This window comes from Ranitomeya imitator, chromosome 5 (assembly GCF_032444005.1).
Source record: "Ranitomeya imitator isolate aRanImi1 chromosome 5, aRanImi1.pri, whole genome shotgun sequence".
In the NCBI taxonomy this organism is placed as follows: Eukaryota; Metazoa; Chordata; class Amphibia; order Anura; family Dendrobatidae; genus Ranitomeya; species Ranitomeya imitator.
The window spans coordinates 575,030,009-575,052,751 of NC_091286.1; the positions used below are offsets into that span (position 1 = coordinate 575,030,009).

The 22,743-nt window shown below is 44.6% G+C and overlaps 1 protein-coding gene across 2 annotated transcripts in view; it reads right to left on the reverse strand.

Annotated features, from left to right (window-relative positions):
- PIK3CB (phosphatidylinositol-4,5-bisphosphate 3-kinase catalytic subunit beta) overlaps positions 1 to 22,743 on the reverse strand; it is a 256,475-nt gene that overhangs the window by 140,606 nt on the left and 93,126 nt on the right. For both annotated transcript variants that reach the window (XR_011312507.1, XM_069727815.1), the window contains exon 3: positions 11,262 to 11,395. The gene's annotated coding sequence lies outside the window, so the exon portion shown is untranslated. The remainder of the gene's footprint in view (positions 1 to 11,261; positions 11,396 to 22,743) is intronic.

Genomic DNA, 22,743 nt, shown 5'->3' on the forward strand with positions numbered 1-22,743 from the left:
CTGTTTTTTTATCATTTTATTTGCATATTATGGTGGAAAATAAGTATTTGGTCAGAAACAAACAATCAAGATTTCTGGCTCTCACAGACCTGTAACTTCTTCTTTAAGAGTCTCCTCTTTCCTCCACTCATTACCTGTAGTAATGGCACCTGTTTAAACTTGTTATCAGTATAAAAAGACACCTGTGCACACCCTCAAACAGTCTGACTCCAAACTCCACTATGGTGAAGACCAAAGAGCTGTCAAAGGACACCAGAAACAAAATTGTAGCCCTGCACCAGGCTGGGAAGACTGAATCTGCAATAGCCAACCAGCTTGGAGTGAAGAAATCAACAGTGGGAGCAATAATTAGAAAATGGAAGACATACAAGACCACTGATAATCTCCCTCGATCTGGGGCTCCACGCAAAATCCCACCCCGTGGGGTCAGAATGATCACAAGAACGGTGAGCAAAAATCCCAGAACCACGCGGGGGGACCTAGTGAATGAACTGCAGAGAGCTGGGACCAATGTAACAAGGCCTACCATAAGTAACACACTACGCCACCATGGACTCAGATCCTGCAGTGCCAGACGTGTCCCACTGCTTAAGCCAGTACATGTCCGGGCCCATCTGAAGTTTGCTAGAGAGCATTTGGATGATCCAGAGGAGTTTTGGGAGAATGTCCTATGGTCTGATGAAACCAAACTGGAACTGTTTGGTAGAAACACAACTTGTCGTGTTTGGAGGAAAAAGAATACTGAGTTGCATCCATCAAACACCATACCTACTGTAAAGCATGGTGGTGGAAACATCATGCTTTGGGGCTGTTTCTCTGCAAAGGGGCCAGGACGACTGATCCGGGTACATGAAAGAATGAATGGGGCCATGTATCGTGAGATTTTGAGTGCAAACCTCCTTCCATCAGCAAGGGCATTGAAGATGAAACGTGGCTGGGTCTTTCAACATGACAATGATCCAAAGCACACCGCCAGGGCAACAAAGGAGTGGCTTCGTAAGAAGCATTTCAAGGTCCTGGAGTGGCCTAGCCAGTCTCCAGATCTCAACCCTATAGAAAACCTTTGGAGGGAGTTGAAAGTCCGTGTTGCCAAGCGAAAAGCCAAAAACATCACTGCTCTAGAGGAGATCTGCATGGAGGAATGGGCCAACATACCAACAACAGTGTGTGGCAACCTTGTGAAGACTTACAGAAAACGTTTGACCTCTGTTATTGCCAACAAAGGATATATTACAAAGTATTGAGATGAAATTTTGTTTCTGACCAAATACTTATTTTCCACCATAATATGCAAATAAAATGATAAAAAAACAGACAATGTGATTTTCTGGATTTTTTTTTCTCAGTTTGTCTCCCATAGTTGAGGTCTACCTATGATGTAAATTACAGACGCCTCTCATCTTTTTAAGTGGTGGAACTTGCACTATTGCTGACTGACTAAATACTTTTTTGCCCCACTGTACATTTAACTCCTATCAGACGGTAAACGCCAGAGGTGGAAAAATATACTACAAACTTTATTGTAGAATACAAAATCCATTAAATAGGAGTTCCACAATGGAAAAAGGCTTCATCTTCATTACAAAAGTCATGGGGTAATATAATTTAATAGGTTCCTCATATAAATTTACATATATTCAACACGGGTTTATAATGCCTGCAAAAGTCACTACAGATGGGGTGACGTGCACAGATGGTGGGACATCTACAGATGGCCGGGACTTCTACAGATGGGTAAGACGTCTACAGATTGGTGGGACGTCTACAGATGGGTAAGACGTCTACTGTTGAGTGGGACGTCTACAAATGGGTGTGACGTGAACAGATGGTGGGACGTCTACAGATGGCCGGGACTTCTACAGATGGGTAAGACGTCTACAGATTGGTGGGACGTCTACAGATGGGTAAGACGTCTACAGATTGGCGGGACGTCTAAAGATGGGTAAGACATCTTCTGTTGAGTTGGACGTCTACAAATGGGGGTGACGTGTACAGATTGTGGGACATCTACAGATGGGTGGGACTTCTACAGCTGGGTAAGACGTCTACAGATTGGCGGGACGTCTACAGATGGGTAAGATGTCTACTGTTGAGTAGGACGTCTACAAATGGGGTGACGTGTACAGATGGTGGGACATCTACAGATGGGTGGGTCGTCTACATATAGGGGTGCGTGTAAAGATGGGTGGGACGTCTACAAATGGGTCTGAAGTCTACAAAATGTGAACAGACCCCCTAATTCACAAAATAATTTCTGCAAAAGTATCTTTAGCTACTGATATCACCATCAGACACTGGTATAGAGGACTCCCGTCATTCACTCAGGAGAAGCCCAGCAGATATGGTCCCATAGCTTCATCCCAATAATGACACTTTTTTCCTCTAACATTTAGTTTCATTTTGTTATGTAATCTATAATGAGGTTTCTATGCAAGAAGGAAAATCTAGGCTTTCTTCACTGCACTTCTTGATGCAAAACTTTAGTGGATCTTGGATTATTTGGTGATGAAAAATTGACACCGTATGAGGCAGCATCGGTTTCTTCAGAGCAATGCACCATGTACTGCGGATCAGCATTTTCCCTCCCATGGTTCTGCTGAAACTCCCAATGAATGCCACAACATTACGGTTATACATGGAGGTGGCAGTGAGGGGCGCTAGGCAGGAGGCTGCTCATGGCTTCCAGCAATGACGCGAATTCATTCAATTATCTGGTTCTTTAAAACACGGACACAAATTAAGCAGCCGCGCTTCAGGAAGTAATATTTGGCCGACTAGTGCTCTCACGTCTTCTCCAAGATGACGCTGGCAGCACAATATCAATGCAGTGCCAGCGTCGCTCAGCATGAGAGCGGGCACAACACTGGGCTGCACAGGAGCATCCAAGCGAGTCCGATCAATGCTTTTTATCTCTTCAGTGCAGGGGACGCACATATATACGGCAGACGTGTAAATGTGTATATGCACACATACATTATATACACTCATTATACACACCCAGAACGATTATGTGTAAGTAGGTATACACACACGTTCATTCTAAGGACACCATGTTTAGTTTCTTATCTATTCGCCAGGGGTGTCCCGGGGCCAAAGTGGTTAGAAAACACCAAGACACTGGTGCATGTGTATGATATTCCTTAGTTCCTAGAATCTTTTTTTTTTACGGTATATATTGCTCCACATTCTTTTTCCATACATAAATGGAACATGGGTTGACAACCACTTTACAGAGCAAACTTGGGAATAGAAATGTCAGTGAAAAGAAGAATGGCCGTATCTGTCAGTTACATGTAACTCAATGCAAGTTCTGACACCCCAACAATCACAATGCTGGTCCCTTGCAGGTTTACTACCTGTACGGAGGATTCCTTCCATCTTTTGGAAATAAAGCTATATACAGTGGTTACAGAAAGTATTCAGACCCCTTTACATTTTTCACTCTTTGTTTCATTGCCGCCATTTGGTAAATTCAAAAAAGTTCATTGTTTTCCCATTAATGTACACTCTGCACCCCATCTTGACTGAAAAAAACAAAGGTAGAAATTTTTGCAAATTTATTAAAAAAGAAAAACTGAAATACCACATGGTCATAAGTTTTCAGACCCTTTGCTCAGTATTGAGTAGAAGCTGCTTTTGAGCTAGTACAGCCATGAGTCTTCTTGGGAATGATGTAACACGTTTTTCACACCTGGATTTGGGGATCCTCTGCCATTCTTCCTTGCAGATCCTCTCCAGTTCCATCAGGTTGGATGGTGAACGTTGGTGGACAGCTATTTTCAGGTCTCAACTGGTGGAGGGCTGCAGTTATAATTGACTTTGTGGAACTTTCTGCCATCTCCCCACTGTATCTCTGGAGCTCAGCCACCGTGATCTTGGGGTTCTTCTTTACCTCTCTCACAAAGGCTCTTCTCCCACGATTGCTCAGTTTGGCTGGACGGCCAGGTCTAGGAAGACTTCTGGTGGTCCCAAACTACTTCCAAGTAAGGATTACGGAGGCCACTGTGCTCTTAGGAACCTTGAGTACTGCAGAAATTCTGTTATAACCATGGCCAGATCTGTGCCTTGCCACAATTCTGTCTTTGAGCTCCTTGGCCAGTTCCTTTGATTCTCATTTGGTCTGACATGCACTGTGAGCTGTGAGGTCTTATATAGACAGGTGTGTGCCTTTCCAAATCAAGTCCTATCAGTTTAATTAGACACAGCTGGACTCCATTGAAGGCGTGGAACCATCTCAAGCAGGATCACAAGGAAATTGACAGCATGTGATTTAAATATGAGTGTGTGAGCAAAGGGTCTGAATACTTATGACAATGTGATATTTCAGTTTTTCTTTTTCAATAATTTTGCAAAAATGTCTACATTTCTGTTTTTTTTCAGTCAAGATGGGGTGCAGAGTGTACATTAATGAGAAAAAAATGAACTTTTTTGAATTTACCAAATGGCTGTAATGAAACAAAGAGTGAAAAATGTAAAGGTGTCTGAATACTTTCCGTACCCACTGTACATCCCTACTAGGGAAGCCTGCAGCTGAATTCTCCATATATGCAGAGGTTCTGCTGGCAGTGAGAAGAATGCAGAACATCCCCGTGGATGTGCATGGAGGAGACATGAGCAGACACGTTTCCCAACATACCTGTGAGTGCTCAGAGCTGGCAGCCATCCTGCGGACATTACATAACACTACTTCTATGTTCTTCTCTCCATATATCGCCTCTATAAGCTGCACACCCAGTTTTTATGATAAAATAAAGAAAATACAGGTTCAGCGTCACTCATCACCAAATCACACCAGCCAATGTAAATAAAAAAATGGCACAATCAACATTAATTATGCGTTTTTTTAACTAAATGATCACTGTCAATTCAACAAATGTAGTGATTGCATTGGCCATCAGATGAGTCCAACAAAACTGTAAAGTACTTTATTTTACAAGTATTAATAGGCAATCAGTCGGTGGGATCATCCCTCCTAAGCCGTCTACATGGGCACGATGGTCATAGGAAGCTGAATAAAATGATACCTTGATATACGCAATCTGATGTCTCATTCCAGAGAAATGCACAATTTTCTTCATATATGAGTTTTCTTATATGTAAATGAGCTATTAAGATCTATGGGCCGGACATAGATCTCCCTGAGAATCTGCCTCCAGAGATTATTATAAATGATAGGAAGAATTACCAGAGTGAGACATGTAATGACTGACAGTCTGTGCTCCCGATCTACATGTCTCACACTGGTATCACTCCCTTTCACTTATAATAATCTCTGGAGGCAGATTCTCAGGGAGATCTATGTCCGGCCCATAGATCTTAACAGCTCATTTATATATTAAGAAAAATGGGTTTCTCTGGATCACAGATATCAAGGTGTTATTTTATCCAGCTTCTTATTATCTACATGCCCATATAGATGGTTTAGGAGGGTTGATCCTACTGACAGATTCCCTTTATTTTCATGCCAATATGCCGATCACTATACATCTTCCTTCTTTCTGTCGTCAGATATAATCAGTCTCTAGCAGCAGAGACACAGAACGATTACCGGAACAGATAGCGAGACTTTGTCTCTTGTCCTGTTCACTTGTCTGTCAAACAGAATACAGATACAACAGAGACGGGCTTCAGTCCGGGGAAGGCAGGACAACAGCAAGTAACAAAGGAAATTCCAGCACCTATAGTGCTGGCAGAATGCAGATGGAAAGGAATGAGCCAGTGAAAGTGGAGGGCAAGTTACAGACCTTGTGAATTGAATGGTTCCTGGACATTTTATATCATCTTTGTGGGGAATGCAGACAACCACACCATGCTTTTTAATAGGATTTTAGAAGAAAGGACAATTACATTTTAATACACAAAAAGGACAATCAGGATTTGCCTATCATTCAGAGGGCGGCACAAGGAAACAAAACATAAGATACATAATGCGTGTGCAATAATGTAATCGTGTTCCACATGTATAACATTTCTTCGCATTCAATGACTGACTATATAGTGACTAGTACGTGGACAATGGAATGAAACGAGACCGAATAATGAACTGGAGTATAAGTCGGTACGCTGCACAATAGGAGCATGTTCACATGGGCCATGAAACAGACAAAACCCAAGGCAGAAAGTAAATGAACATATCCCCTGCTGTAAGTAAAAGCAATGGAATGAGCCTGCTGAAGATAACCTCGTCGAGTGCCAAGCTCGGCCATCTTCTCCAATGTGCCATGTGCGACCAGCCGCTCCATCCAAATCCCTCTGGCCACAAAGGAGAAGGAGAGACGTTCTGCGATGGGACCAAACGCCATCTATCAACTTCGATTTATAAGGCAGATAAGTGGTAAAGGCGATTAGTAAGAAGGGCATCATGGACCATGAGCTGAATGGAGGCGTAGTTTCATAGGAGCAATATGGAGAAGGGTTCTATCGTTTCCAACAGAACTGGGTCATCAATGTCAGATAGTGGAGCTGCGACCTTCCCGTGCAGAGTCACTGGTGGAATGGGCACACATGATTTGTTTTCCCAGCTGGCACAGTGAAAGTAAAGAGAGCAATTACCCCGAGTGGTCTGAACGTCACATCTCCCGTGCGCTCGGCACAAGCCCTTCTCACCCTAATTAACTCTGAAAGGAATTCTCTAATCCGCTTCAGTAATAAATGCATCGATCCACGGTGGAGCTGGACAAAACACAGCCAGCAGACCGCCAAGGTGACTACAGATCATCCCCGGTGGCCAGGTTCTGCTCTTTCTACTATATATTTTTAGGCAACTATTGATGTAACTTGCATCCAGCAGATAAAGAAGCACTCCTCCTCCTCCTCCATCACAATTTTCGCCCTCTTACTATATAGTCAGTGTCATAGTGTACAGCACTGTTTACTTACAATTGCTCATTTTGCTCTTCTACCCAGCTAATTCTTCTCTTTTCTCTGCTCCAAGTAGAAACAATTTCCCTACATGAGTCTTTCCCCTCTTCAACTCCTGACCCAGCTGCTCCACTACTCCCTGCCATAAACGTTTGCGGTGACTAGAATTGTAGTTCTAATGCTGACTCACGCAGAGAAAATAAACTTCCTCTTTCTACATAGAGCTTAGAAGGATTCAGCTAGTCAGTTTATAATCACGGGATGTCATTGACCTAATGGAAAAGGGAAGAATTATCTGGGTAGAAAGACAAAGTCAGCAATTGTAAGTACACAGTGCTATATAATATGATGATTACCATATATTGAGAGGATAAAAATGTGGATGGGAGGAGGGCTTCCTTAATAATCTGCTTTATGTACTAGTGGGCGCATTGCAGGGCAACACATATGGAGTAATTGTGGTCAATAAAATATGGAGATTGCTGGAGAAAAGTCATCCTGTGATAACTCGGGGCAACTAGCTCGACTATAAAAACAGAAAAGAAAAACTGAATTTAAATTAAATATCCAGTGCACCTTTTTGTGGCTGAGATCTCAATGCACCGTGCTGCCCACTGGGTTTGTATGCCCCCCCTGCCTCGCTGGTGATTAACAGAGCTGGTTTGCCTGGAGTTACTGCTATCTTAAGGTACCTTCACACTAAACGACGCTGCAGCGATCCAGACAACGATCCGGATCGATGCAGCGTTGCTGTTTGGTCGCTGGAGAGCTGTCACACAGACCGCTCTCCAGCGACCAACGATGCCGGTAACCAGGGTAAACATCGGGCTACTAAGCGCAGGGCCGCGCTTAGTAACCCGATGTTTACCCTGGATACCATCCTAAAAGTAAAAAAAACAAACGCTTCATACTTACCTTCCGCTGTCTGTCCCCGGCGCTCTGCTTCTCTGCTCTGGCTGTGAGCACAGCGGCCGGAAAGCAGAACGGTGACGTCACCGCTCTGCTTTCCGGCCGCTGTGCTCACAGTGAATGCAGGAAAGCACAGCGCTGGGGACAGACAGCGGAAGGTAAGTATGAAGCGTTTGTTTTTTTACTTTTAGGATGGTAACCAGGGTAAACATCGGGTTACTAAGCGCGGCCCTGCACTTAGTAACCCGATGTTTACCCTGGTTACCAGTGAAGACATCGCTGAATCGGCGTCACACACGCCGATTCAGCGATGTCAGCGGGAGAGCCAGCGACCAAATAAAGTTCTGGCCCTCTAGCCCCGACCAACGACATCACAGCAGGATTCTGATCGCTGCTGCCTGTCAAACTGAACGATATCGCTAGCGAGGACGCTGCAACGTCACGGATCGCTAGCGATATCGTTTAGTGTGAAGGTACCTTTAGAGAAAGGAGGCAGATCAAGCGGTCAGTCACCAGCAAGGTGTGCTTAGGGTACACTGTCAGTCACCAGTGAGGTGTGCTTAGGGTACACTGTCAGTCACCAGTGAGGTGTGCTTAGGGTACACTGTCAGTCACCAGTGAGGTGTGCTTAGGGTACACTGTCAGTCACCAGTGAGGTGTGCTTAGGGTACACTGTCAGTCACCAGCGAGGTGTGCTTAGGGTACACTGTCAGTCACCAGCGAGGTGAGCTTAGGGTACACTGTCAGTCACCAGCGAGGTGAGCTTAGGGTACACTGTCAGTCACCAGTGAGGTGTGCTTAGGGTACACTGTCACTCACCAGTGAGGAGTGCTTAGGGTACACTGTCGGTCACCAGTGAGGTGTGCTTAGGGTACACTGTCAGTCACCAGTGAGGTGTGCTTAGGGTACACTGTCAGTCACCAGTGAGGTGTACTTAGGGTACACTGTCAGTCACCAGTGAGGTGTGCTTAGGGTACACTGTCAGTCACCAGTGAGGTGTGCTTAGGGTACACTGTCAGTCACCAGCGAGGTGAGCTTAGGGTACACTGTCAGTCACCAGCAAGGTGTGCTTAGGGTACACTGTCAGTCACCAGTGAGGTGTGCTTAGGGTACACTGTCAGTCACCAGTGAGGTGTGCTTAGGGTACACTGTCAGTCACCAGTGAGGTGTGCTTAGGGTACACTGTCAGTCACCAGTGAGGTGTGCTTAGGGTACACTGTCAGTCACCAGCGAGGTGAGCTTAGGGTACACTGTCAGTCACCAGTGAGGTGTGCTTAGGGTACACTGTCAGTCACCAGTGAGGTGTGCTTAGGGTACACTGTCACTCACCAGTGAGGAGTGCTTAGGGTACACTGTCGGTCACCAGTGAGGTGTGCTTAGGGTACACTGTCAGTCACCAGTGAGATGTGCTTAGGGTACACTGTCAGTCACCATTAAGGCATACTTAGGGTACACTATCAGTCACCATTAAGGCGTACTTAGGGTACACTGTCAGTCACCTTTGAGGAGTGCTTAGGGTACACTGTCAGTCACCAGCGAGGTGTACTTATGGTACACTGTGAGTCACCAGTGAGGTGTACTTATGGTACACTGTCAGTCACCAGTGAGGTGTGCTTAGAGTACACGGTCAGTCACCATTAAGGCATACTTAGGGTACACTGTCAGTCACCATTGAGGTGTACTTAGGGTACACTGTAAGTCACCAGTACTTAGGGTACACTTAGGGCGTCAGTTTGGGCTGACATACTGCCTTTACATGCTTCTTCATGAATTGCATAGTTGAGAAAAGCAAAGAATGTGCTATGGCAGACCTGGCTGGTTCATACATTATAGAGATGGTGATTTATCTAAAACCGCAGGGATTTTTTACTGAAGACAACCCTAGTCCATATGACCAAGTATAGCCTAATATCACACAGGGTTGTCCCCATTTAGGCGACCGAACCAATCAGCCAGACACCATCTATGCATTACAGTGATGTCCGGCATGTAATCATATAGGCCCAGCAGGCTTATACATGGCTGACTCTCCAGATACAAAACCTAATGGATATTACAGCAGCATTGTTAATGGGATTCTAGGAAACCTCATCCATACGTCATACTCTGCAGTGTGATCTGTCATCATGTGAATATGTGATGTGTATTTCAGTGCAGATCAGCACCAGGAAGACTGAAATGTGCGAACAGATCATTTCAGAGAAAACTGACGACGTTACAGTTATTGGACACCAGCAGGTTATAAAGGCACAAAATGCAGTGAAGACTCCCGCTATCAGCCTAACATTCCTCTACGGGAACCAGTGATCAGGTTAATGCAGCTAGAACAGTCCAGGACCCGCCTTTACAGTAGTCCAGGACCCGCCATTACACTAGTCCAGGCCCCGCCATTACACTAGTCCAGGACCCGCCATTACACTAGTCCAGGACCCGCCATTACACTAGTCCAGGGAACTCTTTAGACTAGCCCAGGACCCGCCTTTAGACTAGTCCAGGACCCGCCTTTAGACTAGTCCAGGGACCTCTTTAGACTAGTCCAGGACCCACAATTACACTAGTCCAGGACCCGCCATTACACTAGTCCAGGACCCGCCATTACACTAGTCCAGGACCCGCCATTACACTAGTCCAGGACCCGCCATTACACTAGTCCAGGACCCACAATTACACTAGTCCAGGACCCGCCATTACACTAGTCCAGGACCCGCCATTACACTAGTCCAGGACCCGCCATTACACTAGTCCAGGACCCGCCTTTACAGTAGTCCAGGACCCGCCATTACACTAGTCCAGGGAACTCTTCAGACTAGTCCAGGACCCGCCTTTAGACTAGTCCAGGGACCTCTTTAGACTAGTCCAGGACCCGCCATTACACTAGTCCAGGACCCGCCTTTACAGTAGTCCAGGACCCGCCATTACACTAGTCCAGGGACCTCTTTAGACTAGTCCAGGACCCGCCTTTAGACCAGTCCAGGACCCGCCATTACACTAGTCCAGGGACCTCTTTAGACTAGTCCAGGACCCGCCATTAGACTAGTCCAGGGACCTCTTTAGACTAGTCCAGGACCCGCCTTTACAGTAGTCCAGGACCCGCCATTACACTAGACTAGTCCAGGACCCGCCTTTAGACTAGTCCAGGACCCGCCTTTAGACTAGTCCAGGACCCGCTTTTAGACTAGTCCAGGACCCGCTTTTAGACTAGTCCAGGACCCGCTTTTAGACTAGTCCAGGACCCGCCTTTAGACTAGTCCAGGACCCGCCTTTAGACTAGTCCAGGACCCGCATTTAGACTAGTCCAGGACCCGCATTTAGACTAGTCCAGGACCTGCATTTAGACTAGTCCAGGACCCGCCTTTAGACTAGTCCAGGACCAGCCTTTAGACTATTCAGCCAAGACACAGTCCCCGGCTACAGGCACTATGAATCAATGTCAGGTTCTCTTTAATCCCCTGCATCACAAAAACCATTATAGTGTCAATAATCAGACTTACAGTTTGCATTTATATCTGGGTTTTCTTCAGGACATCTCACTCCTGGTCTCCTTTCTTCTCGACATGTCTTATGGTCAGCTGAGCATAGCAGCAAGCCGAGGTCCAGATGGTATCAGAAGGAACGTTATCGGGCTCTGCGAGGAAGAAAAGTAGACATGCTTATATAGGAGCGAGCTGCTTACAACAATAGGCAATGACATGAAGGTTTATAAATATAAGGGAAAATCAGTCATTTCAGTCCATTTTCTCCACCGTCTCCCAGAGTGTTAACAAATGGTTAAGGCAATGTGACTTCTCAAGCGCAGGCTATGGAACTATTGGAATTCATCTCTGTGCTACAGGCAGAACATACCGAAATTCGTCAGTTCCCGGAAGAATTCAGGAACACCAGGTACTGACGTAATGGATGGTCAATAAACAATAATTAATGAAAATGATCTAACGACCATGTAGAAATAAATATAAAAAAGAACAGTATAAGCACAGTAATCTGCAAATGGGGATTTTCCAGAAATATCTTTTATTCAAGAATATAGGATATTCCATAAGTGCCTAATCCAGCAAAGCCCACTCACATTTCCTCACGTTGTACTCCCTCTAGATTTTTAAACATAGAGTTAAGGCCTTACATTGGGCTCATTGGTGGTGTCTCCCATGAAAAAGATCTAGCCTTCTCTTGTGATTTGATGCTTAAAGGGAATCCGTCGCCAGGTTTTTCCTACCCAATTTGAGAACAGCATGATGTGGAGACTCTGATTCCAGTGATCTATCACTCACTTTACCGGGTTTTTTTTTTATCAAAAACTGTTTTACCTGCTGCAGATCTAGCAGTTCTCTGAATGCTGAGCATTGTATAACCCCACACACACCACTGATTGGCAGCTTTCTATGTACTCTGTGCATAGGCAGAAAGCTACCAATCAGTGGTCACCAATGAAAAAGCAGTGGACAACCTTTTTACGTATGCTTAAAAAAGACCTATCGCAGTGTGAAATGTCCCAGCTATGGCAGAATAAAAAAGTTTGGGGATTTTTTCACCTGATTTTGGACACTAAAATACAGTCTTATGATCTGTGCACATGTTGCGTTTTTAACACTTGTTTTCTTCGCAAATTTGTCACAAAGCGATTTCCTAGTACCAGCAAAGTGAATGAGATTCCTGAAGTCTAAAGGCCCCTTCACATTAAGCGACGCTGCAGCGATACCGACAACGATCCGGATCGCTGCAGCGTCGCTGTTTGGTCGCTGGAGAGCTGTCACACAGACCGCTCTCCAGCGACCAACGATCCCGAGGTCCCCGGTAACCAGGGTAAACATCGGGTTACTAAGCGCAGGGCCGCGCTTAGTAACCCGATGTTTACCCTGGTTACCAGCGTAAAAGTTAAAAAAAACAAACACTACATACTTACCTACCGCTGTCTGTCCCCGGCGCTCTGCTTCTCTGCACTCCTCCTGTACTGGCTGTGAGCACAGCTGCCGGAAAGCAGAGCGGTGACGTCACCGCTCTGCTTTCCGGCTGACCGACGCTCACAGCCAGTACAGGAGGAGTGCAGAGCACAGCGCTGGAGGACAGACAGCGGTACGTAAGTATGAAGTGTTTTTTTTTTTTACTTTTACGCTGGTAACCAGGGTAAACATCGGGTTACTAAGCGCGGCCCTGCGCTTAGTTACCCGATGTTTACCCTGGTTACCAGTGAAGACATCGCTGGATCGGTGTCACACACGCAGATCCAGCGATGTCCACGGGAGATCCAGCGACGAAATAAAGTTCTGGACTTTGTTCAGCGACCAACGATCTCCCAGCAGGGGCCTGATCGTTGGTCGCTGTCACACATAACGATTTCCTTAACGATATCGTTGCTACGTCACAAAAAGCAACGGTATCGTTATGTGTGAAGGTACCTTAATGCACACGGTACTTATTTTCCGCTTGCAGAATTGGTGCAGACATAAATCTTCAGAGTGCCTATTGTTTCAGAGTTTTTGCTGCAGATTTCACCCATATTAATTAATGGGGAAAATCTATCACAAACGCATGCAAAAACAGAGTAAAAAATGCAGGTAATTTATGCTGCGTTTTTCCTGCCAACACATCAGTATTTGCAGAAGATTTGAAAAAAAAATCCACTTAATCCACAAACAAGAATGGATCAGTAAAGTTTTGTCAAATCCAAATAGCGGGAAGTATCAAAAAGAGACAAAAATACATCAAAGACGTGAAAAAACGCATGTAAAAATGCAAGTAATCTAATTTACCTGCGGTGTAGAAATGCTGCAGTAAAATCTGCAACATCAAAAATTCTGTAAATGCTTGTTGTGAGAACATAGCCAAAGGAGCCGAGCAGCTCGGAGACTACTGCAAGTTTTTATCCATTTTAAAGAGGTTTTCCCACAAATAAAGTATATTTTTATCTTGGAATAATAATAATTTCCACAACTGGATGTGTTAAAAAAATGTTCCTGTGCTGAGATAATCTTATTCGTAAATGTGCCCTTGCTGTGTACTGTGTAATGTCTGTATCTGACCGCAGAGGAACATGGTCTGATCATACCACAGCTCCTGGGCAGAAGAGGAAATAAGAGAGGATACAGACAGGAGAGCACCGGATCACAGCTACTGCTTTCTGTGAGGTAAAGTATTCGCTGCTTGTTTTTAAACAATGTTTTACCTCACAGAAAGAAACAGCTGTGATCCTCTGCTGTCTTGTCTGCATACTCTTTTGCTTCCTTCCCTGCCCAGGAGCTGTGGTATGATCAGACCATGTCCCTGCACGGTCAGACACAGCCATTACACAGTACACAGCAGGGGCACAGTTATACGATCATCTCAGCACAGGAAAAAATATTTTTAACACATCCAATTGCGGAACTTCACAATTTTCTGTGATCTATTGATTAAAATCTACTATCTTTGTGGGAAAACCCCTTTAAGGAATTGTAAGGAAATGAACATTGAAAAAAGTTAGAAATGTTCTTTATACAGAGACTAACAATTGCTTGCTGAAACCAAAATAACATCATCTTCCTCATCAGGTCACATAAATGCATTGTCTGTCACCATATCAATAAACACTTCATCTCGGGACACATAAAACATTAATTAACAAGAGCAAAACATCCTGTACGGGAAGTGAAAAAGAGACTTTTAAAGGGAGCGTGACACCAGGGCTTGGGGGTTAATGGCAATTTTCCCTAACATAGCTCCCTCGCACATTAAGGCCAGTCTCACATACCGCACATAAAACACACACCGCACACAGACGCTGTCCGTGTGCAGTCCGTGTGCCGTGCAGGAGACAGCGCTACAGTAAGCACTGTCCCCCCCACGTGGTGCTGAAGCCTCCATTCATATCTTCTCTCCCTATGGGAGGTGGAGCCGCATATTCATGACTGTAATGGGCGGCACCACGTGACCGCTCATACAGGAGAAGCTGCGGCGAGGACAGGATGCTGCGAGGGAGCCGGGTGAGTATTTTATTACCAGCTGGCGGGCGCACAGGGGGTGGGAGGGGGGTGGGGACAGGGATCTTTATTTAAAACACGAAAAAAGGATTTTTCATATCTTTCCAGCGAACGCTGCTGGAGAGAAGATATGAATGGCGGCTTCAGCACCACGTGGGGGGGACAGTGCTTACTGTAGCGCTGTCTCCTGCACGGCACACGGACTGCACACGGACAGTGTCTGTGTGCGGTATGTGTTTTACACGGACCCATTGACTTTAATGGATCCGTGTAATCCGTGCGCTCCCACGAACACTTACATGTCTCCGTGTTTTGCACACGGACACACGGTCCGTGAAAACACGCTGACATGTGCAGAGACACATTGATTTCAATGTGTCTACGTGAGTCAGTGTCTCCGGTAGGTCAGGAAACTGTCACCTCACGTACCAGAGCCACTGACGTGTGAAACCGGCCTAAGGCTGGGATAACATGGCGACAATAAAACTGCCATCTGCGGGGAGCCGGCTGTCAATCAGCATGACGTCGGCAGTCACACCCATTATCAGAGCCACCCAGAAGAAGACCTTGTGTATTGACGTGAAGCAGCAGAATCGTTAGAAGTGGTCAGTGACCACAGAGCAGGTGCTGGGAACATACAGGTCTGCGACCTGCCTATTAATCCTTAGGCCCATAGTAAAAAAAACGAGTGACGAAAAGCTGCTAAAACATTAGTTCAATAAGGTCTTATACGGTGCAAAGGGGTATCAGGGTACTGAGAATTATTCACCTGATGGAGTTGTGCGAAACACAGCATGAAAATGTCAGCAGACCCGCAAGTTAATCTGAGGAGATGAAACAATGGAGCGATGGGGTTTACCGCACTGCTGAAGATACCGATAGATGGAACAATAAACCGCACAGAAATATCCTTGGTCTCCTGGTTTCAGCTAACGGCATTTCCTGGTTTCACCTACTGGTATCTAAGGCCAGGTTCACATTATGTTAACAGCAGCCCGTTCAACACATGCGTTAACGGGCTGCTGTTAACGCAAGTGCAGATATGTCGTCGTTCTAGCGCATATAGAGCTAGCAGATGCTCTATCTAAGCTAGCAGTGACGGACCCGGAAACGTTGCAGCCCGCGTCCCAGGATCCGTCACTCAATGACGGCACATTGCTAGCGCACGCCCATTGTGGGAGTGCGCTAGCGATGCGTCCGACATTGGACTAAATGGCGGCGTTAAAGGTCTATGTTACACCGCATTATGCCTCGGTGTAACGTAGTCCGTCTGACGGACGCCAAAAACGTAATGAACCAGGCCCTAGGCAGAACTGTGAACCCCATTTCTCCATTGTTTCTTTTCCATAGTTAAAAAAACAAGTCCTGGATAACTCCGTTAGGTGACCCTTACATTTTTCTTTTTTTTTTTTTTTTTTTTTTAAGTTGATGGTGTGGTTTATGTATATAAGGAAATGATGAGATGGTCACCAAACAAATTGTAATACCGGATCTGCTGCTAACCAGGACACACCAACAAGTTCTGTGGAGCAGCCCTGCTTACATCTACCCAAGGCATCCCAAGACTTTTTTAAAAAAAATGAGGTGTGGATTAAGACATGTAGTCCCACATTGTTCATGTCATGTCACTGTTGCAGAATATCCCGGGGCTAGGGGCTCCTTCCATATCCCTAAAGCAAGGAGCGCCCTAGCTATTCTTACTCCCTGGATTACTTCTGATGGTGAAGATGCCGGGGCCACTTGCCTTGCTGACCTTCTAAATCAGTCCTTATCAGCCCTTTAAAAGTAAAGCTTAATGGCCTCACTGAAAACAATAAACTTGTCTCGCCCCCAGAGATCTTGTCAGAAAAACAATCTTGGGCTCCACCAGGGGTTGCCTGGGTGTCACGGTCCCTAAACCAGATGTGTTTGAGTGCTACAACGCAACAGTGCATAAGTCTGCCATGTCCAGGTTGAGTAGATGCAGTTGCCCTGCCAGAGTAGTAACCGGATCCATGATGGATTAAAAAAAACACACGGTTTTGGGCCAGTGTTAATGTTGTGGCACTGTTGCAGGATATCCCGGTGCTAGGGGCTCTTTCACTGTACCTTAAGCTAGGGGCATCCTAACTATCCCTGCTCCTTGGATGGTGAAGACACCGGGGCAACATGTCTTGCTGAGCTTCTAAATTAGCCCTTATCAGTCCCCTCCCTCACCAGGTGAAGTGGGGAGTTGTAGTGTATAAGAATAGACAAACTAGACTATCAAAGGAAGATGTACAGGCAAATATGAAAATACCAAACATAAATATTCACTCACAAACAACAGAATGGAAAACCGGAAAGTAAAAGAAGAAAAACCGAATAGAAGAGAATAAGGATATGCACACAGATAAATTACCAAGCAACAGTCTTCTGAACAACACTCCAAAAGCCTCCTCAAACAACCAACAACTCCAACTCCAGGACAAGCAGTATAAGACTAACCCTGGCAATCCCTGACTGTCAGAGTATATATACCAGAGGGGAGAGGCCAACACTGAACAGCTGAGACCATCAAAGCAGGGAAGCTCCAGGAGCTAAGAACAGATTGACCCCTGCACAGCAGAAACCTGCACTGTTTAATGGGATGGTGAAGTGCTTCTAATTTGTGCAGGAGTACATGAAATCAGACAACGTGGTCTTCTGGTCTCTCTCTGTTGAGGTAAACATGTGACAGTTCATCTCAAATTATTTGTGTGCCATTTACAGAAATAATGACTGCAGAATAGAAAATTATGATGACATCAGTATAGATCAGGTCATCTCAAGTCAAAAAGGAAACGGAACCTGTAGGCAGGAGTTCATAACCCAAGCTAAATATATGTGCACTAGATGGTGGCCCGATTCTAACGCATCGGGAATTCTAGAATATGCATGTCCACGTAGTATATTGCCCAGCCCACATAGTATATTGTCCAGCCACATAGCATATTGCCCAGCCACGTAGTATATTGCCCAGCCACGTAATATATTGCCCAGCCACGTAGTATATTGCCCAGCCACGTAGTATATTGCCCAGCCACGTAGTATATTGCCCAGCCACGTAGTATATTGCACAGCATCGGAGTATACAGCACAGAGCCATGTAGTATACAGACTTAAAATAAAAAATAAACATATACTCACCCTCCGTTGAAGTCCTGGCCCTGTATGCGGTGCACGCGGCAGCTTCCGGTCCCAGGGTTGGTATGGGCACAGGACCTGTGATGACGTCGCGGTCACATGACTATGACGTCATGGCAGGTCTTTCTCGCAGGACCTCTGATGATGTCGCGGTCACATGACCGTGACGTCATGGCAGGTCCTTGTCGCATACCATCCTTGCCACCGGAACCTGCCGCTTGCATGGAGCGGTCACCGGAGTGTCGCGAGGAGCGGGAAAGGCGCCAGAATGTGAGTATATGATGATTTTTTATTTTTTTATTATTTTAACATTAGATCTTTTTACTATTGAGGCTGCATAGGCAGCTTCAATAGTAAAAAAGTTGGTCATGGTCAGCGCCCGTCGCTGATTGGTCGTGGTAATGGTCGTGGGCGTTTTGCCACGACCAATCAGCGACTTGGATTCCATGACAGACAGAGGCCACGACCAATGAATATCCGGGACAGACAGAAAGACGGAAGTGACCCTTATATAGTAGATGCAGCTTTTTCAAAGACAAGTCCAGCAATATCTTAACCCAGGCGAATCAGTATTTGAATTGATATGCAAATTAGACCTCTTTCACTCCAACCTTGTCTGCTGCCACCTCCTTTTTGACTGATAGCTCCATGTTTTGTGACTTCAGGCACAGAAACCATCACACAAACAGGAGGTGACGTTGAGCGAGGAATAGAGCTGGAATGACCGAGGCTTCAGATGTACCATAGCTCTTCAGCCTTATTTACATATCAATTCAAATACTGATTTTTCAGTAACGAAGGAACAGACTGGCCATGTAAAGTCATAGCTGGGTTCGTCTTTGAATGACCTACATGACTAATTCCTTTTGAAGGAAATTGATATTGCAATATGCAGTTTGTTATAAGTCTATTTTTTGTGGCTGGATTGTTCTGGTTTTATTATACTTTTAACTATTGTTATACGGCTAAAGTCAAACAACTTAGTCATATAGATGTTCCTGCGGTTGTCGACATTTTTGTGGTTTTTCACCCCAAGCCGCTGAGGTAAATGTGTGACTACGAGGAGAAAGTAAATTATAAATGGAATGATGCAAAATGTCAAAGGCCCAAGTGTTTATAGTCACTGTTTTTCAGTAAAGAATTGGACAATATAGTGATACCTAAAAATTGTAATTATAATAATATGTCTATCGGTGATAGTAATAAGGCACAGCAGTACTAAATTAGTCAAAAAAAAGGAGAAAGACAAACAGAACGGACTTTTTAATTACATGTAGTTGGTTGTCTAAGGTCATTTATGTTTGTTCTTGTTTTTTTTTCTTGAAGACGTAGTTCTCGAAAATACATAAATCATCGCACACAGGCAGTTTAGTTTTTACTGTGTTTTTCCCTCAAGGTGAATAGGGAAATGTGTGACTAAATGCGGTGGATTGAAGTCACATTTACTTATATGGCTCCGAAATAAATGTAAGCAAAGAATCCAACATGGCGCATATAGAATCGTCAATCTATTCAAAGTTCTCCTAGTCCTGGTCCTAGACAAGGTCACCAACCTCCAGAAATTACAGGACGATCCATAAAAATAGGGAACGATTTTTCGTTGTCTGGTAGAAAAATTAAGATGTTTGTGATATTGTTTTTTTTTAAACTGAAGAAACTAATACAAATTATTTTGACTGTAGGGGTAAGTTCACACAGGGCATTTTGCGGTGTTTTTTTGCTGCTTTTTTATGGTAATTTTCAGCTGCTTTTTACAGTACCAGCAAAGCCTTTTCAGAAATCTCATGCACACACATTGGGTTTTTGTGTGATCAGTATTTCGTGCTTTGCAGCCTTTTTTTGACATAGGGCATGTCACTTCTTTCAGCGTTTTTTCAGTGTTTTTCACCCATTGACTTGAATGGGTGGTGAAAAAATGCTGCCCATACGCAATGTTGACTTTTCTTGCAGCGTATTTGCTGCAGAAAAGTCAAGGACAGCCGGATGTGACATCACACTCGGCCCTGCTACATCTAGATGACAGGCTGCATGATGCGTCCATTAACCCCTTCATGACCTTGGGATTTTTCGTTTTTCCGTGTTCGTTTTTCACTCCCCTCCTTCCCAGAGCCATAACTTTTTTATTTTTCCGTCAATTTGGCCATGTGAGGGCTTATTTTTTGCGGGACGAGTTGTACTTTTGAAAGACATCATTGGTTTTAGCATGTCGTGTACTAGAAAACGGGAAAAAAATTCCAAGTGCGGTGAAATTGCAAAAAAAAGTGCAGTCCCACACTTGTTTTTTGTTTGGCTTTTTTGCTAGGTTCACTAAATGCTAAAACTCACCTGCCATTATGATTCTCCAGGTCAGTACGAGTTCATAGACACCTAACATGACTAGGTTATTTTTTACCTAAGTGGTGAAAAAAAATTCCAAACTTTGCTAAAAAAAAAAAAAAAAAAAAAAAAATTTGCGCCATTTTCCGATACTCGTAGCGTCTCCATTTTTCATGATCTGGGGTTGGTTGAGGGCTTATTTTTTGCGTGCCGAGATGACGTTTTTAATGATAGCATTTTGGTGCAGATACGTTCTTTTGATCGCCCGTTATTGCATTTTAATGCAATGTTGCGACGACCAAAAAAACGTAGTTCTGGCGTTTCTAATTTTTTTTCTCGCTACGCCGTTTAGCGATCAGGTTAATGCTTTTTTTAATTGATAGATCGGGCGATTCTGAACGCGGTGATACCAAATATGGTCAGAAAGGGGTTTACCTGCGGATCTACCAAAATCAGTCTGGAAAAATCCGCACCACTTTCCGCAACGTGTGCACGTGGCCTCAGAAGACAGCGGGAGCGCTCAGCTGTGATCGGAGGTGTAAACTTCACCTCTGATCACTGGTGTCAGCTGATGGGACTACTGATCCCATCATCTGACACCTACAGTGAGAGCAGGAGCAGCGGATGGGAGTTCTCATCTGCCGCTCCTGCGCTATAAATAAATAATTTAAAAAAATACGGCATGGGTTTCCCTCTAATTTTAATAACCAGCCAGACAAAAGTCACAGCTGGGGGCTGCAACCCCCGCCTGTCAGCTTCAGCAGGTCTAGTTATGTTATCAAGAATAGAGGGGTCCTCACATTTTTAATTTAAATAATTTAAAAAAACGGTGTGGGGTCCCCCCCATTTTTGACAACCAGGTTTGCTAAAGCTCACAGCTGGGGTCTGGTATTCTCGGGCTGGTAAGGGGCCATGGATATTGCCCCCTCCCCAGCCTAAAAATAGCAGCCCGCAGCTGCCCAGAACAGGCGCATCTATTAGATGTGCCAACTCTGGTGCTTTGCCAGACTCTTCCCACTTGCCCTGTAGCGGTGGCAAGCGGTGTAATAAGGGGTTAATGTCACCTCGCTATTGTAAGGTGACATTAAGCCGGCTTAGTAATGGAGAGATGTCAATAAGACACTTATCCATTACTAATCCTATAGTAATTAAAGGGTTAAATAAACACACACATGCAGAAAAAAGTATTTTAATGAAATAAAACACCACACAGTTTTGCAATCTTTTTATTGTTCTGCCATTCCAAAGCGAAGCCCTTGATCTTCTGTAATAAAAATAAAATAAAAAAGCAAAAGTATACTCCCTGATCTGTCGAAGTTCGATATTACGAGTGTCCCACGCAGTATCTGGGGGAGATAAAGCTTACAACCGGGAGCGCTGCTAATGCGACCACCCCCGGCTGTAAGTACCGGGGAACGAATGAGACAGATCGGGCGCAGGCTCAGTAACTAGCGGTGACGTCACCGAGCCTGCGCTCCCTCACAGCCTGACCGGAGGTAACCTCTGCACCGTGGGAAAATGCCGGGGAAGAGGATACCGCAGGTATCTAGTCTATTAATCTATATTCTATCAATCGATCTATTCATTCTATATATTCTATCTATCTATCTACAGGTAGTTGCTTTTTTTCCTCTGTGTGCACTCAACTTTATTGGCATGCACAAAGAGAAAAAAAAAACGCACCAAAAATGCACCTAAACCTGCGTTTTTGGCGCAGCTTCTTTCCTGTCAAGATGATCAGGTTTTGCTGCAGAAAAAAAATGCAGCAAAAACACCCTGTGTGAACTTACCCTAATTATCATCATTTTACAGTTCGCAGTGAATGCAGATGAGGTCTTCATATCAGAATTATGGGCTGTAGACATGGATCACTTATAATCGTAATGATTTATTATGGGTTTTCCAATGTGTCCATAAAAAATATAGTCTGTTCGTGATTTTTTTCTAAGCTGTCAAGAAAAAAAAAGTCATATGGGTAGCGGTTAGCAGTGGGGTACCACAGGGGTCAGAATTGGGCCCTCTTCTTTTTAACATATTTATTAATGACCTCGTAGGGGGCATTCAGAGTAGAATTTCAATATTTGCAGATGACACTAAACTCTGCAGGGTAATCAATACAGAGGAGGACAATTTTATATTACAGGATGATTTATGTAAACTACAAGCTTGGGCTGATAAATGGCAAATGAGCTTTAATGGGGATAAATATAAGGTTATGCACTTGGGTAGAAGTAATAAGATGTATAACTATGCGCTTAATTCTAAAACTCTGGGCAAAACCGTCAATGAAAAAGACCTGGGTGTATGGGTGGATGACAAACTCATGTTCAGTGGCCAGTGTCAGGCAGCTGCTACAAAGGCAAATAAAATAATGGGATGCATTAAAAGAGGCATAGATGCTCATGAGGAGAACATAATTTTATCTCTATACAAGTCACTAGTTCGACCACACTTAGAATACTTAGAATAGACATAGCTGAACTAGAGCGGGTGGAGAGAAGAGCGACCAAGGTTATTAGAGGACTTGGGGGTCTGCAATACCAAGATAGGTTATTACACT